Genomic DNA, 15,859 nt, shown 5'->3' on the forward strand with positions numbered 1-15,859 from the left:
AGGGGAAATTCTCAAAAGCAACCAAATAATGTTAATGATGGTAATATTATTAATAATAGTCAAAGTAACATTTATTGAATGATGTTTAGAGGTGCCCAACATTTTATATAAATTATCTCATTTCTTTATTTATTTTTACTTGACTGAAGAAACACAGAGAATTTAAGGATCTTCCCACATAGCTAGTCATTGGTAGAGTCAAAATTTAAACCTGAGCCATCTGACACCAGGGACTGAGTTTCTAATCACCCCATGACACTCTGCTGTGCTTCTAGGCTATAATTTAAAACAGATACAAGATTTATATACTATAGAATGATGAAATGGTTATATTATTGAGGAATCTACTAACCATATCATGATATAGGCAGAAGAACAGCCAACCATCATTCCTGTGAGCTCCCACTGCATCAGGGGTTCCACTGGGCACAATGAGTGTATTGTCTCCACTTCTTACCACGAACCTGCAATGAAAGAAACAGTATCCTCATATTTTACATGAAGAAATAAAGCCTGGGGGTATCTTAATCAGCTGCCCAGGGTTATATTTAAGCCACAGGCTGAGCTGGGGCACGAGCCCAAGTGTGCGTGACCACAGAGCATCTGCTTTGTCCGTGTTTGTTTCCAAGTGGTCCTTGAGATGAAGCTTTAGTTTTACCAAAAGGACAAGGCATCCGGATCTCTCTTCCTAGTGCCTGACCTTACGTTCCTACTAAAGTTGTTGATGAGATAAGTGTACTGAGGTGTTGTTTCCAGAAAACCTGAGTAAGCTACCCTATTTATCTGAGGGGAAGATGATGGTTTATCTTTCTAAAATGAAGTGACCATCATTAGCTGACTACCTTGATCTTCATCCTTAAATACTTGAACGAATGAAAAAAAATGAATGAATGAATGGGTAAGCAAAGAAGACAACTGCTGTCTAAAAACTGTCACTCGCCACTGGTTCTACAAGAATGAAGCCATTCACCACCGCAGTCGCTGACCTTCAACACACGCTGCGAGGAATTTGGGGTGGAAATCGGGAATGATTCACTCTGTGCTCTGGGAAAAACTGGTAGAACAGGCCCTCAGATGGTTATTACAAAGAGTGCTGACAAGAACATGTGATACACACCCCCCAGAGTCTATCTGAGAGCGTCACAAAGTCCTGAGCCTGACATATTTTTGGTCTGTGAGATAATACCATACCGTTTTCCCAAAATGATGGAGCAGTTTCTACTACAACTTTTTCTGAATAATACTGCACAATTATTCAGCCTTCCGTACATCCTCACATGACAACATATGACATTGTTACCCTTCACTAATATGTGCAGTTTGAAATGGTATCTTATTGTGGTTTTCATCTGACTTTCTCTCTTTAGGGATAAAATTGAGCATCCTTTTACGTATTTTATTGGCATTGCCTCTTCTGTGAAATATCTAGACGTTTTTATGTTTGCTCACTTTTTCTACTGGGTCATTTGCCTTTTTCTTATCCGTTTGTAGATCTTTTATACATTATGGACATTAAATGTTATAAATTTAACCTATTGCAAATAACTTCTTCCAGCTTACACACTGATTTCACTTATTTATGTGGACTTCTGATGAACAGAACTTGATTTTAATACATTCATATTTGTCAGTATTTACCTTTCTTTTTTGTATACAAAGGCGATCTTCCTTAATTCAAAGTAATGAAAGTATTTTGCTCAAAATTTTGCCTTTTGCATATATGTATTTAATCCAGCTAGAGTTGATATTCGCTATGGTGTTATAAACCTAGCTTCCACATGTGTGGGTGTGTCTTTGAGCTCTCTCTTCTGCTTTTCCAATTTGTCCATCTTTGTGAATTTCCTAATTTTTACAGTGTATGGTAATACTTGATATAGGATAAGGCAAATCCAATTACTTTGTTCTTCTTAAGAGATGTCTTCTTGTACCTTTGATCTTCCCCATAAATTTTAAAATAAGTTTGTTAAATTCCCCCAAAACCTGCTGGTATTTTGCTGAGAGTTGACTCACATCATTAGAGCAATTTGGTGAGAATTTACATACTTAAGATACTGTCTTTTCATTATTAATTTACAGGCTATGCCTGTGGTATGGCTTCTATTTATTTCTTTGAAAATATTTTCTTCAATATAATTTTCTCCATACAAATTTAGTGCATGTATTGCTTGATTAATTCCTTGGGACTTTACTTTCTTTTTATTTCAAGCCAATATAAAAGCTATCTTTTAATAATTACCTTTTATAAATGTATTTGAGCATGTATCAAATTGAAATTGATTTTTTTATCCTTTTTAAAATCAGCTTTATTTTTTAGAAGAGTTTTAGATTTAAAGAAAAAATTTGGAAGACAGGACAGAGAGTTCACATAAATTCTACCCAAGTTTCCTGTATTATTAATGCATTTGTTGTAATTAATGAACCAATATTGACACACTGCTATTTAACTGAAGTACATACTTCATTCAAATTTCCTTTGTTTTTACATAACATCCTTTGTCTATTCCAGAATTTCCACAGGACACTTAGTTACCATGTCTCCTTAGGCTCCAATTCACTTTGACAGTTTTTAAGAATTTCCTTGGCTTGCTGACGTGGACAATTTTGAAGAGAACTGGTCAGGTATCTTCTGTAACCCTCTATTGGAATGTGTCTGACATTTTTTTCATGGTCATAGGTTTTGGGGAGGAAGACCACAGAAGTGATGGGTTATTTTTGCTCCATTTTATCAAGGGTACATAGTGTGAGTGCATATGTATAAGAATATTGAATCACTATGTTGTACACCTGGAACTAACATACTGTTTTAAGTCAACTATACTTCAATGAAACAAGAAAAGAATACATAGTGTGGAAGCTGACCTTGGCGATCTGGCTGAGGTGGTGTCTGTCAGATTTCACCACTGCAGGGGTACGCTCTCACACCCGCTTGCCACACTATAATTTTTAGAAGGAAGTCGCTGTGCCGAGCCCATGCCTAAGGAGTGGGGAGTCGTGGTCCACGTTTTTGAGGGCCAAATACCTATACAAGGTAATTGGAATTCTTCTGCACCTGAAACTGTCTCTTCTTCCCCATTTATCTATTCAGTAATTTATTTATATCAGCATGGATTCATGAGTAATTTAGAGTTTGTGCTCTAATCTGATGCTACTTTATTTATCTTGTTGCTAAACTGGTTCCACCCTTGGCCAAACTGGAGCACTTTCAATTGGCTACTGGGTTTCCTCTGTGGATATACCCTTACTGTGGACTTTTTTTTCTCCTGAGCCCTGCCTTTACAATAATTTTTTTATATACTGACCTTTCAGCAATTCAAATCATTTCCTTTTTCCTCAACCATGTTATCTGCAAATAATGACAGGTTTTCTTCGTTTCAATTTATTACAATTCTTATGCCGTTTACTTATTTCTTTTGCCTTGCTGCGCTCAGCGAGGACCTTCAGTGTAGTGCCGAGCTGAAGGCGTACCAGCAGGTGTGTCTGACTTGTTTTGGATGCTATGTGAATAAGTTCAGCATTTCACTACTGAGCTGAATGTCTGCTGTGATATTTGTTTTCCTGTTTGCATTTCTGTTTTCTTTTCAGGATTTTTCTGTTGTTGTTCTTTTCTTTTTTGCTTTATCAAGTTTAAGAAGTTTCCTTCCAGCCCTACCTTGCTGTCTTAGTTAATTTGCCCCAGAAGGAGACTCTGAAAAAAGATGATTTAAATGCAATAATTTATTTGAGAGGTAATCTCCAGAAACACCATAAAGAAAATGTTTAGTGAATTAGGGAAGTGAAGGAAGCCACTGAAAGGTGCTTTATAAAGCCAGTTGTTTCCAGGAGTCAGTATAAAAGCACTCCTTAGAGTTATTCGAAGGGAGAGATGGAAGAGCTGGGAGTCCTTGGTTGAGGGCTGCCAGGGAGGGAGCAGGGGGCTAATTCTCTGGCACCTCTGGCCTGCCTTATGGTCCACAAACCAGGAAAATCTCTTAGGCAGATGCTGGCAGGTAGAAGTCTGGCTGAGTGTGCTGGAGTGAGTGCAAGGGCACGTGGGCAGCATCTGTTACATTTGCAAGGATGCTGTGTTTCATTGTCTTCTTACAAACGATGTTGGATTTATCCGATACGCTGAAGATCATGTGATTCTTCTGCTCTAATCTGATGCTAACAATAAATTATTATTTTATATTACATTATTATTAATTGGCTTTGAATGTGAAATGACCTTGCGTTCTTGGGATAAATACAACTTGCCAAGTTTTTTCTTTTTCAGGATTTTTGCATCTCTAGTCATGGAATGAGACTGGCCTGTAATTTTCCTTAATACTGCCTTCATCAGGTTTTTGGTTTCAGGACTATAGCAAATCTCATCATTTGAGATTCGATTTATTCTAAGCTCACACTTTTCCCTCCACATTGGTGTTTTTCTTATACCCTGAAGGCAGTGGGATGTAGAATTACAATGGGCTAACATAGTTTGGGGATATTGGCAGTGGAAAACTCTGGGTAGAACTGGGATCAACATAGCTGTGTCACTCCAATGGCACTGACAATTAGAAATAAGAGAACAGATATGAGTATTAATTTAAAAGTCTATTAAATACTAGTTTTTTTCTTAAACAATTTGTTTCTTCTATTTTTTGTTAATTTTATTTTTTATTGAAGTGTAGTTAATCTACAATGTTAGTTTCAGGTGTACAGCAAAGTGATTCAGTTATACATATACATACATATATATTTTTTCTTTTCAGATTCCTTTCCATTATATGTACTACAAGAAATTGAATATAGTTCTCTGTGCTATAAGTAGGCCCTTGTTGCTTATCTATCTTATATATAGTAATGTGTATGTGTTAAATAATTTGGTTTTGCTTTAGAGTCCCCTCCCACCAAAATACCTAAACTATGTTAAGCATCACCTTTCAAATCTTTGGGAGACACGTTTACTTCTCTCCTTCCTCCAGTCTCAAATCAATAACATCACTCATCCTCTCTAATTATTACAGTATTTGTAAGGTAGGAGTAGGAAGAACTGTGAACAAGCCACATGGAGCCATACCAGAAACTCTTAGAAGGCAGTACGTGTCATCCTGGAGTACTGCATCACATTATTTCTCAGTATCTCTATACTAAGCAACATCATATAGAATGCTAAAAAATTATATATATATATTTCTATATATATTCTATGAAAAAATCATAGGCATTATACAAGGATAATATGGTAAGTCAAGATATGTGGCACACATATTCTGTTGTGCAACTTTGTAGTCATAATTGTTTTGCTCAATTTAATGGTTTTTTTTTTAATTGAAGTGTAGTCAGTTTACAATGTGTCAGTTTCTGGTGTACAGCATAATGTGTGAAGTAAGCTAGAAAGAGAAAAATACCATACAATATCATTCATATGTGGAATCTAAAAAAAGAAAAAAGAGGACACTAATGGACTTATCCACAAAACAGAAACAGACTCATAGACATAGTGAACAATCTCTTGGTTACCGGGGGTGAAAGCAGGTGGGGAGCAATTTAATAGTTTCTTAAATTAAAAATTTTAAATGGGCTTTGTTTTAGATCCCACGTTTACCTAAACCAAACTAAAATATGACCTTCACAAAAAAAGATCGCTTTTTTTTTAGTTTCTTTTTGGGTGGGAAGTTAATTTGGTTTATTTCTGTTTAGAGGAGGTACTGGGGATTGAACCCAGGACCTCATGCATACTAAGCACACACTCTACCACTTGAACTATACCCTCCCCTCAATGATTGCTTTTTGAAATCAAACATAAACCTTTTTGTCATGTATTTCTCTCCTTAAGTGTGTTGTGGACCTGACTCTCTGAGATCAGAGCCCCAGCCCCTAATCTCCACATTCAGCTGAACCGTTGACACTCGCTCCTTACTGGGGAGTCTTGCAGGGCCAGGGGTCCATGTGACTGCTCAGTAGTGCTCCTCTTAATCATCTCTCTCAGACCCTTTCCTCTCATCTAATTTTCTCAAGTCACCTGGATCTATGCCCCATATCCAGGGTAGCCCTGGACAGCTCTGTGAAAACATCAAAGCTTGAATTTACTCTCCCTTTTATCTGTTCTGTTTCTCCAGCCTCTTAGTTCTTATCTCTTCCCTTTCCTGATATCCCCTTGTAGAGCCTTCAGATTGAGACACCTACTCCCCCCACTCAACATCTAACGTTGAGTCTTAACATATTTTTCATAAATGATTAGCTGCTTCATTCCCACACCACTCTTTTCCTGCATTTGAAATTTCAGAAAAATCAAAGCTTTAAACAGAAGTTATGCAGGCATGCATGTATTCTATCTTGTGAATTAAGGTTCTCTGAAGTGTATATCTTATGGTCCTTTGAGGATGCAGCTTAACTTGCTACCTGTTTGGCTTCTCAGCCCAAGCCTGTTTGTGCAGAGATCCTTACAACCTGAAACACCAGTGACAGACTCGATCCAGAACCCAACACTTTACCAAACATAGTTTGCAGTTCAATGGAGAAACATCCCTGTTATCAGACAAATGTTTTGTATTTTGGGCAATTGAAAGCAAAGTTCCTTTGATGAGATTTCTAACTTAAAAACCAAGATCCAAACCAAAGAGGGAAAAAGATGTATCACGTGGTCCAAGGGCTCAGGAACTCATAGAATCAAGGGGACTATTTTCCCCCAGCAGCCTTGTTAAGACTCTCAGCTACATAGAAAAGTTTCTCAAAACTTAGTGTACATAAGAATCAACTCAAGAGCTTGTTTAAAATGATAATTTCTGCTCATTTTTCTGTTCCCCCATTAATATTCAGCAATTCATGGTTGGCTGTCCGGAATCTGTGTTTCAACAAGGGTCCCCTGGGTGATTGTGATGCAGGAGGATCGCCCACCAGGCTTGGAGAAATCCTGGCTTGTTGGAGAGAAAAAAAAAGGAGCAGGAGAGAGGCTCTCCGAGAATTGTCTGATGATTTATGGGCAGTGTGATTTATAGCAAGCAGGACTTCATCCTGATTTCATTCAGCTTCTAGCTGTTCTGGGCTGTGTAGCAACAGAAAGAGTGGACATGGCCCCCTGGGCATCGTTCCCCTAAAAACGCCATGGCAACAGCTCTGTCCTTGGCTGCAGAGATGAGAGGGAGCTTGAGGAGGAAGTTGGGCAGATCTCACTGCATCACTGTTCCCTGTTCTGCGGCCACTCACACTTCTGACCAATTGGATACAAACTCAAGAGTTCTTACAACCATGGTGCCAATGGACTTAGGGGTAAGGCGGGAGACGAAGAGGCTGCCCAGGGATGGAATGAGCAACCCAAGCCCAGTTCAGTGCTTTCCTTTCCTCCTAAGCTGAGGCTTGTGTCCTATGAATTTTTAGAATAAAATGCACGATATCAATGCAGAGAACCATTATCATAATTACTTTTGGCAGAGAAATATTTTTAGCTAATGTTATTTTAATAAGAGCTGCTGTCAAGGGGGGAAAAGGCAAATCATTGAAGGCAAAAGTTTGTTCTGATGTTCCCTGGTTTCATGTTCCCCCGCCCATTCTGCTGGGTATTTCAAAGTCTCTTAAGCAGTCTATTTAGGGAGCGAGCCTATTATTCAGTCCCAGGAATGATACTGGGCAACTCTCTCATCCAGGCACTGTGCTTCATGTTGCGGGGAGTCGGGGAAGATATGGCAGGAGCTTACAGTTCAGGGGTCTGGAGATTCAGAGCCTCTCTCCCCTACTCCTCTAGCTTCATTGATCTCGTCATCACTTCTCACCGAATTTGCTGTCTGTATTCTCCCCTCTCTCCATCAAGTTTTCCCTTGCTGCTCATTAAATCATTCTCACACCCTCCAAAAGAACCTTAATTAAAATATAATCATGCAAACTCTTCTCCTTAACATTTCTGTTAGTTCCCTATCACCGACAGGATTAGGTGCAAATCGTTTACTTTAGAATTCAAGGGTTTTTCCAAACTCGCTCAGCATCCTTTTCTCCTTTGACAGTTTCCTCCACTTGCCCAGGGATCCCAGGAGTCTTGCTGAACTTCTTGCGAGACCCTGAATTTACAGGTTCTTTCATGCCCTTGAAAAGGCTGCACTTTCTATAAAGTCACTCCTTCCACATCCTTCTCAGCTGCTCTTTCTTTGCCTAATAGCATCTGTATTAGTTTGCTAGGGCTTCCATTTTTAAAAAAGAAAGAAAAGGGGAGAAAAACACTACAGATGAGGCTTAAATAAACAACAGAGATGTAGTTTCCTACAGTTCTGGAGGCTGGAAGCCCAAGATCAGAGTCCCAGAAGCACTGCTTTCTAAGGTGTCTTTCCTTGATTTGCAGATGGCTGCCTTCCTTCTGTCTTTGTTTCTTTTCCTCTGCGCATGTGCACTCATGGTGTCTCTTCCTCTTCTTATAAGGACACCAGTCCTATTGGTCCCACTCTCACGCCCTCTGGAGAGCTGCATGGAGGAAGACAATTCAGTCCACGGCAGCCTCCCCTTATCATTCAGGGTCTAATTTTTTGAACTATTCTCTGAATCTTTTCCTGAAGCCTCTTAGCACAGTTCTAACCTGCCTCATAGGCTCACAGAACATTTTCCAAAACAGGAAGAACAGTATACCTACAACAGCAAGGGGCAGTGGACCTGCCTGGACCTCAGGAGCTGTGAGCCCTTTGGGGACAGGAACCATATTTCCTTCCAATTTGAAGCCACAGAGTCTAGAATGCCGGTCTTAGAAAACTACTCAATAAAAGTGAAAGTAATAGATTTAAAAAAATGCATTCAAGATCCTAGAGTATTCATTTGATTTACTGTGGGGTTGTTTACGGTTTAAAGTAGCATTCACCTTAAGGCAAATCCACACCATCAACATACGCTACCTTCTGTGAAAGTGAATAGAATTTACTCTCCATGTATGCGCACCTACCAGATCTCTGGTTCCCATGGTAACTGGACAACCTTCACATTCGGTCTGTACACACTGTTCTAAAGTGGGTGGTGGCGGGAGCAGAAGTCAGTCCTGTGATCCTCATGCATAATGCATGGAGATTCTGAAGGACTACCCCCTCAGGATGAGGGAACTACAGGTGCACTTACAATGGTTGTCCTTTAGGATGTATTTGTAGCCTTCCAAAGTAGCCCTTCTTCTCGCGTACGTCCTTCCTCCATGCTGTGTTGGTAGGACTGCAGATCAAGATGAAGGAAATTTGAGAGTCACTAGCTGTTTATTTCTTCAAGAGACTCTGTGAAGATGCAATTTAGCTCTTGAAGTGTCAGCGTTTGGGGAAGTGAGTTCCTTTAGAAGAGATGCTTTTATGTGGAGTGAAGTGGGGGAGGCTACCTGTAACTAACGAAGACCCTCCTCACTATTCACTTAAGACAAATACAAAATCAAAGGAAGTCTATAATTGCCTGTTTTATTTTTTAATTTTATTTTTTTTAAATCTGTTTTGGAGAGAGGTAATTAGATTTTATTCATTTATTTTAATGGAGGTACTGAGGATTGAACCCAGGACCTCATGATGCTAAGCATGTGCTTTATCACTGAGCTATTCCCACCCCCAATCACCTGTTTTAAAATATAAAGTTTTATTACTATTATTATTATTATTATTATTATTATTATTATTATTATTCAGGTATGGTGAGGCCAACTGACCAGCTGATGATTGCCACTGTAAAGGTAAGTTCTTATTCAGAGTTCCCAAGAGGAGGGGACATGGGACATAGGGGGCCACGCAGGGAAGAAGCAGGTTCCTTCAGGAGGTAGAGGGAGTGGGGAAACCATGGCCAAGAGCCTTTATCAGCATTTCTGTGGGAAGAAATAGGTGTGGTGGGGTATGCAGACTTAGGTCTGGCTGGTTTGAGTAATTCTGGCAGGCTCTGGGACATAGGGGCCATCCCGGGGCGTCTGGTACCTGGCCCTTGGGTGATGAAAGCAGGTGGACGGTGGCCCTGAGTGTGAGAGCCTGACAGAGCAGATTGTGAGGGCTGTGGACTCTGGCTCAGTTGGTTTGCATATGAAAGCTAGGCTCACAGGCAAGTCATTTACTTTGTCTAGAAACTGGCTAGCCTAGCCGTGGAAGGCACAGTCCCTCCAGGGTCAGCGAGGCCCCGGATGTCACAGCATCAGAATGAAAAGACGTGCTTCATACACAACCCATGAAATTCAAACACACATTCACTTGGGAAGTTTTCAATCTTTGTCAGCAAGCAGATGAAAGAGTAAGGAAATCAGCAAACGAGGTAAAGTCGGGTAGACAATAAATGAAAAATCCCTCCGAAAAAAGTTGTGGATCTTCAAAAAAGGGGCAGTAGAACACGGCCAGGTGGGGGAACACCTCAGTGGATATTAGCAACAGTGCCTCATGCATTAACTGACCGACGGCTGTCAGCTAAAGCATCATCTGCCATGAGTCATCTCCTTTTATTTTGTTTAAAAAAAAAAAAAGAAGTTGCTACAATACCTTACAGCTTTTGTTTTCTCTGATCATGAAGATTAGGAAAGCCCTGAATTAGTTTTTTTTTTTTTAAATAAGCGGAAACACCAAAACTTAGCAGATAAAGGGCACCTTGAACCATCAATTGACTCAATGAGGGGGATTTTCGTGTTTCCACTGCACGCAGCCTTTTCTGGGCTGGTGCACACAGGACATTCTCTGCTGGATGTCCCTGTGGCGCCCTGTGAAGCAGCTGCTTATCTGATTCCTCCTGCTGCCGAGAAAATACATTGCCTATCCTGTTTTGCATGTGCTGCCTTGAATTATCTTTCCGTTTTACCACTTGCTGGAAAAAAAACGGCATCTCAGCAGTGCCCCAACTCCCCTGGGAAAGACATCCATCAACGCAGACCTGTTTTTCCCCTTAGGTTCCTGTCCATTTTGGTGCCTCTTATTAAGCCTCATAGGTTCCTATTCATCAAAATCATGCCAAGGAAGCCTTGAATTCTTCCTGAGCTGCACCCTCAGCAGAATGCCAAGGAAGAGCAGAGACACACCGAGGAAGCTTGGAAAGAATTTGCAAGTTGGCCTACCTATTCAAAAGACCCCAAAATGCAAAGGCATGCATTGGAGTTTTAAATAAAACCCATTCTTGACTTATTAGCAGCTCCTTGCCTACCGTCCTCTGTCCTTAACTGTCCAAGGAAGCAGAGAAGTTAGTGACCAAGATATAAGATTAGGAATGTCCTGAGGGTTGTGGTTCAGCAGGGAAGGATGCTTGGATTTTCCCTTTACCTACCTGTCTACCTGTCTCCAGGGAATGCCAAACATATTTGAAATAAATGTGAATGAAAAATGTCACTTGTCATGTTAAACAATTACTGTGATATTAACTACTATGTATAAAATAGCTAAACAACCAGGTCCTACTGTACAGCACAGGGAACTATATTCAATACCTTGTCATAGCCTGTAATGAAAAAGATTACGAAAAGAAATATATATATATATACACACACGTATAACTGAATCACTATGCTGTACACCAGAAATTAACACAACATTGTAAACCGACTATACCTCAATTAAAAAAAAAAATGAAAAGGATGCTGAGATGGGAACCGTGACCTAAATCTACCTCAGAAATCACTATGAATTTGAGTATATGTCCAATGTAATAGATTACCTAGGAATTGAACTGTAATTAGGATGGGAAGATGTTAATGATTATACTATTTTTGGAAGAAATAATTACCTGGTGATGGGGACATGTAACTGCAACTTCACTGTGGCTGGAGGAGGCTGTGGTCATTGATGGGAGACAAGACGCTTCCCCTGAGAGGAAAAGTAATAAACATCCTTGGCCGGTTAAAGAACAAGAGCACGGAAGCACGGGGTCACCTTCCAGGAGCTGTGGGTGTGCATGTGTGTGTGTTTAATCTCTTTGCAGAGTGTGCTGGTCCTGATTTGGAGACTCAGTTGTGTGAAGGAGGCTGAGTTGTGTCCCAGGATGGGTAAGCCCAATTCAGACTCTCATCACATGCAAAGTCCAAACGTCACGGGGCTTGGCGGTGGGCATAAAGAGGGTTTTGTGTCTAATGTGGAAGAGTGGTGTCAGACTCCAGGCCAGAAGGACTGTGGTCCTCTAGGGAACAAAGGAACTGAGAGAGGAAGAGAGTTCCAAGCGGAGAGAAAGATGTGTATCATCTCGACTCTCCCTTTGGGCAAAGGTTGAAGGTGGCTTTCCTAGCTAATACCCTTGATGTCCATAGAACAAATGAGCTGAGAAGCACTGGCAGTGGTGCCCAGGCTTTCGTTTGAGTAACCAAGGAAAAGAAGCCTGGAGAATGTGCCTGGGGACCATGTTGCTGGTCACTAGTTCTCCAGGGAGATCAGCTGGCACAGAAGAGAAGCAAATCTATCAGAATATTTTTTTTTCCTACCTCGATGTAGCAGGTTTTCCTAGAATTTGTTTTCTGCTTGTATGGTTTTGAGATGATACTCCATCATGTTCTTATAAATAGCATTGGATGCTGCAGCCCAGGGAGCTAGTTCCGACAACAGGAAGATCATGGTAGGTGGCCTCTGTCTCAATCTACCTGACTTTTCTCAGTTCAGTCATGGGCTATGCTCTCTGGAAATGTATATGCTGTAATGATAGAGGTTACTCAGAAGCGAATATAGTATTTGCCAATAAAGGGGCTCTGAGATGAAATGTAAGATTCTGAAATGGAGTCAAACAGGAAAGGATTGGAAGAGGTCGTTTGGGTGACCACATTCAGTTGGGTTTAAAGGATTACTTTTAAAATGCATATCTGTATCCTCCCTATCCAGGACACATTCCGTGCTCCAAGAGTATTTTTCCCAGTTGTAAAGATGTTTGTGGATTTAAAATTCCAAAATTTACATCATATTGCACTAGATAAGGTAGGGGAGGAAAATGGGGGAAAAAAAACACATTGATTTATGCTGGTGGGACGTTACCTAAGAGTGGCACCCGAGGGAACCTTGGCTTGGATGCGTGTCAGAGAATCTTTGTTCAGTTCAGGTATGCTCTCAAATTTCCCCCTCACCTGTCGTCTCCCTGGCATCATGGAATAAAGTCAACAGACATCTTATAATTAGTGCTTTTCAAAATAAGGTGAACGGGCATAAGTGTGGCGCTCCCTTGGGGCCAAGTTTGCAGATTGCTTTTTATAACATAATACACACACACACACACACACACACATATATATGTTATAATATATATATATATATATATATAAATATATATATATATATATACACACACACCAAAAAAAAAAAGATAAATAGCCTGAATCTAATTTGAGGAAATGCCAGACAAACTCAAATTAAAGGACATGTTATTAAATAACTGACTTGTTACTTTCAAATATATCATGGTTTTAAAAGTCCAGACATGATTGAGGAGTCATTCCAGATCAAAGGAGATTAAAGAGGAATGACAACTAGACACAGGGGGAAAAAAAGGTTTGCTGTCGGGGAAATGGAGGTCATTCTGCTTTCTGGAATCTTCCCAACTTCCATCAAATGGCCTTCCATCCTGAACCTCTTGTTCCACATCAGTGATGTGAGTGAGCCAGAAGTCAGGAAGCTGGAACTAACCAGCTGCGGGACCTCCTTCTCAGAGCTTTCTCATCTCTTCAGTAACAAGGTTCATCCTTCAGGTTTTGAATTATTCCCGAGCTTCCCATCAGCTCGAAAACGACAATCCTGCGTTTCTGCAAAATCTGATTGCAGAAGTTTTTCATGTTAGATGTTCTCTCCAAGAAGACGTGCCAGAAATTAAAAAGCAATAATACAACACTTATTTTATAGATGGAGTCATTTCCATAGAGGAGACTATAATAGAGATTTGCCATTTCAGTCCACAAAGTTTCATATGAGTGACTGAGCAAGGATTTCTCGCTCCCGGTCCTAACAACTATGTCTTTTTGGAGGAAAACAGCGTCTTTGGCAAGAAGGTGGTTGCTCAAAGTATGTCCACAGAAACTTATTTTGAGACGACCCTTTTGAGACTATAGGTCACTGGAAGACGTGAAGTTTGCTCATTCTATGTGAATGTGTTGTTCTGGTGAATGTGTGTCTACACGTATGTGTCTGTATACGTGTGTGTGTTTAATCCGCTTGCACATGGAGTCATTTAACATACTGCGGCTTACCTAAGTGGCAATCTTTCTTTGTGGGATTTGCCAGGCTTGGAAACCAAGGACTGGCTTTTCAAAGAGGTGTTTTATCAAAAGGTTGATACGGCCATAGACACAACAAAGGTGTGATGCAAACCCCGCTCGTTGCCTTCCAGCAAGCTCCCGTGCACATCCATTTACACGCATGCCGACTCCAGAGGGAACCCACTCCTGGTGGCTAGGATTAATTCTGAGGATGCTGATTTTAATTTGTCATTCAGTCTGCAGCCCAGCTATGGAGTGAATATCTGGGCAGGAGAGACGCACCACCTTCCCAGCCCCTGCTGGTTGGCAACACACTCAAAGCAATGAGAAAAAAGAATCCAAAAGAAAGAGAGGGAACAGCAGGGGTCCTGGGTTTCCAAATCCGCTCAGTTTCCAAGATCCTGTGTTTTGATACAGAGCCTCAGGAGACTGACAGATGCTGTATTTCCAGTCTGATTTGTGAGATTTTTTCTGTTTGCTTGCCTTTGCTTTTTGTTTCATGTTTTGAATTTGCATTGAAGGTATTTTTGCTCTTGTTGGAGAAAATTAAGGCAGAAAACTTTTAGGAACTTGACATTGAGGCTTGAGATCAAGTGAAAGGGCAGAAATTAACAGGCGACCCAAGGGTATGAAAACATGGTTTTAACTGAGAAAAGATACAAGGTAAGGAAACATTTCTGAAAGAGAAAATACTCTGTTTTCTCCTGAGCTACCGGATACCAACTTTCAAATTATACGCCTCTCACTTGAAAATGAATTTTTTATATAAGTCAGTGTTTGTTTATATCAAATCATACGTACACGCAGGTCAAGGATCCAAATTAGTTCTTCCTGCAAGGCTTGTTACAAAACACAGCGTTCTGATCTCCCCTTTTTTATTTCCCTAAAAGCAACAACTTTCAACTCTTCTACAGATGCTCTGTGAATTTATGCACGTATCTCTAAAGAACGTGCAACTGTTTCTGCTTGATTTTTTGATTATAGATATTATCAATTAATTCCCCACTATGAAAGATTAGCTCTTTTTTTTACCACCTCCTGGTCCCAAGTACGTACATCCATTATAGGCTTCCTGTTCACACATTTTCCAATACACTTGCATTATAATTTTGGTTATGGTATTCAGTGTACCCACTGGGTAAACACTCTCTGCAGCTGAACCATGATTACTTTTATTTTCCTTCTCACCATGTTTTCCTTGCCTGGAGTTAATAATTACCTTGCCTTTTCCCCCCTTTTGCTTAGCCTCTTTATTAAAAAAACAATTAAAAATGAACCTTGAGACTCTGAGCCAATGGTAGAGCTCTATACAACAGGTTCAATATGCTAGGTGTTCTATCAATTATATTTCTTTTTATTATTATCCTGGTTGTTCCCTCTGCTCCTCTTTGTGTTGGAATTCCCATTTTCCTGGACCCCACGTGTTCTTCCTTTTTGGATTATTTGCTTAATTTGCTTAATGGGATATATTTTCCGGTAGCTTCTTGGGGAAGACTGCATTGGAGGTAAATTCTCGAGGCAATTTTTATGCATGCCTAAAAAAGGCTTTTTTCAACCCTCACATTTAGTTGCTGACTTAGCTCACTATAGAATTTTAGACTGAGAATCATTTGGTAGTGTGGGAATTCATTTTTTTAAAAAAGCCCAGTCAACAATACCTGGATGTAATAGTTAGCTTGTGCTAAGGTACGCTGCAGTAACAAATAACCCTCCAAAATCCCATTCATTTACAATGGTGATAGTTTCTTTCTCACTCACATTTTACGCTGTCAG

The 15,859-nt window shown here is 40.2% G+C and overlaps 1 long non-coding RNA gene across 2 annotated transcripts; it reads left to right on the plus strand.

Moving 5' to 3' along the window:
- The first annotated feature begins 8,940 nt into the window (after positions 1-8,940).
- On the plus strand, positions 8,941-11,249 carry LOC140689587 (uncharacterized). Of its 2 annotated transcripts, none has more exons than XR_012064624.1 (3): positions 8,941-9,239; positions 9,591-9,634; positions 10,820-11,249. It is a non-coding gene; the product is annotated as an uncharacterized lncRNA (long non-coding RNA). The 2 variants fall into 2 exon arrangements; XR_012064625.1 differs by having other exon boundaries at positions 8,941-9,038.
- The last annotated feature ends 4,610 nt before the right edge of the window (positions 11,250-15,859 follow it).

Source organism: Vicugna pacos, chromosome 26, assembly GCF_048564905.1.
Source record: "Vicugna pacos chromosome 26, VicPac4, whole genome shotgun sequence".
NCBI lineage: Eukaryota > Metazoa > Chordata > Mammalia > Artiodactyla > Camelidae > Vicugna > Vicugna pacos.